This window comes from Nicotiana sylvestris, chromosome 11, assembly GCF_000393655.2.
Source record: "Nicotiana sylvestris chromosome 11, ASM39365v2, whole genome shotgun sequence".
Taxonomy (NCBI): domain Eukaryota; kingdom Viridiplantae; phylum Streptophyta; class Magnoliopsida; order Solanales; family Solanaceae; genus Nicotiana; species Nicotiana sylvestris.
Genome location: NC_091067.1, coordinates 52,732,643 through 52,735,141, shown reverse-complemented (window position 1 = coordinate 52,735,141; position 2,499 = coordinate 52,732,643).

The following is a 2,499-nucleotide window of genomic DNA, read 5'->3' as shown; positions in this document are numbered from 1 at the left end:
TCATTATTTTTGTGATTTCTTTAGATTATATTTGTTCATATAATAATGATGAATGACGTAGTAATTTTTTCTTTGTCTACAATTTTGATTTTATCCCTCATAGTTACAATTCACTTTGGTTAGATTTGTTAGTATTAATTGCCTATAAGAATTTGAAAGGGATCGTTGTCTGTTGAGTCAAGTCCTTGAACAATTAGCCTATTGGGCTAAAGGAATAATTTTGTTTCGTGAGTAAGGTTAAGCTGTATTTGATGCCATAAGCCCAAACGAATAAAGACGCCCCTGTCCACATTCGTGCATATGCTGGCCCAATTTTGCTCAAACACATGTAGTTAGCCCACCATTTCATGACTAATTAATCTATTTCATGCTTCCTTATAATAATTCCATAACTCTTGGCCTTGAAATAATCTCGAGTTAACTAAGAAAGGAAATATTATGAACATCCGTGGTTGGCTTTAGTTAAATACTTTATTTTAAAATAAATTGAGGCGTGCCATGCCAAACAAAAATTTATAATCCATGGTCCTCAGATAATTAATTTTAACTCTTTAGAAATCAAGGTGCGCCATTAGTTGAATCTTCCATGGCTCTCGCAAACTTGAAAGTGCGTAGTTGCTTTAGGCACACTATTTTAAAAATTACCTTTCTAAACTCGGGTGTGCATTTATGTGATCCAAATCCAAATCTCAACAACGTTAGATAAAATCTGTCGTGGACCGCAGGTGCATTTATGTGACGTGGTCCAAGATGCATTTTAGGTGACATTTAATCTTCCTAAAAAATATTTAAATAAATGCGGTTATAAAGTTAAAATTGAACCATAGGTTAAAACATGTATTAAAATCAGATAATAGTCCAATTATAATAGTTGAGCGACTGTGCTAGAACCACGGAATCCGGGAATGCCTAACACCTTCTCTCGGGTTAACAGAATTCCTTACCCGGATTTCTGTGTTTGCGGACTGTAAAACAGAGTCAATATTTTCCTCGATTCGGGATTTGAACTGGTGACTTGGGACACCATAACATTATCTCAAGTGGCGACACTGAATTTAATAAATAAATAATCCCATTTCGATTGTCACTTAAATTGGAAAAAACTCCCTTATACTCTTTTCGAGGGGGTAGATAAAAAGGAGGTGTGAAAGCTCTGGCAGTTCTGCTGGGGAAAAAAACCCAGAACTTCTGGTTCAGGGTTCAAGTATTCGAGCTTAGAATAATTGTTATAATTGACTTTATTTATTATACTGATTTTATTGCAAGTTTGAGCCTAATGTGCTAAATGCCTCTTGTTGCCTCTTGTTACCGCTTTGATATTATTTGAATTGTATATAAATTGTTACGAAACCCTTCTCTTTTCATCTTCAGGGATGTGCACGCTGGCGTGACTCCTCCTTCTGTTAGTGTCATACCTTGAAAAAAGAAAGAGGCTCGGACAAGTTATAAAGTCGGATGGCCTTTTGGTTCCCGGTACGTAGCCCCCTCCTCGGCTCGAGTTGTCCGCTCGGGTACACAAGTCTAGAACAATATACCCAGGATTTTAGCTTAGAATAACTCATCCTCATACCGGATCCCAAGTAGGAACGTTTGTTTGTATCATGTGCATTTGACTTTGGGGACTCAACACAAGGGTTGGGTCAGTCTAGGACAGGTGCACCCAAATTAAAAGACCATCCTAATACATCTTACGTGCTAATTGCGTATCTGTCTATTTCGGCTTGCATGCTGACTGGCTTCTAGAATAGGGAAAGAAAATGAAAATCAAAAAATAAAAGAAAATAAAAGAGAGTGAGAGGTAGGTATTTGAATTACACTGAAATTCTGTTGAAATTTTAAAAAACAAAAAGAAAAATCATTTCAAAATAAGTCATATTTTCTTTTGTTCCGTCAAAACTGGACGAACTACCCGGGTCTGATTCTCATCGGATGTGAGATATGTAGGCAAACCTCATCGGTTCCAGCCCATAATTTTCAAAAAATCCAAAAATATTTTCCTTTACTTCCTCTCTAGAAAAGTCTTTTTTTAGACCCCAATTTTCAAAAAAAATCCAAAAATATTTTCCATTACTTGCTTGTTTAGAAGGCCTTTCTTTTAGACCCTAATTATTTTTAAAAAAAAAATATATACAAAAATATTTTCTTTTAATTTCTTCCAAAAATCCAAAAATATTTTCATTCTTCTTTCAAGATTGAAAAGAAAATTCAAAATTCAAAAATATTATCTTTTTTTTAGAAGCATTTCTTTCATAAATTCAAAATAGACTTCCAAAAATATTTTCTTTCTTCTTTAGAAGTTTTTCTTTCGAAATTCCAGAAAACAAAATTAAAAAAAAAAAAAATTTAGAAGTTTTTCTTTGCAAAAATGCTGAAGAAAAATTAAAATCGAAAAATATTCCCTTTCTTCTTTATAAGTCTTTCTTTCGAAAAAAATAAAATAAAAAATTCAAAAAAAAGTAAGTTTATTTACGTTATTCATGATCTTCCCGAACTACGCAA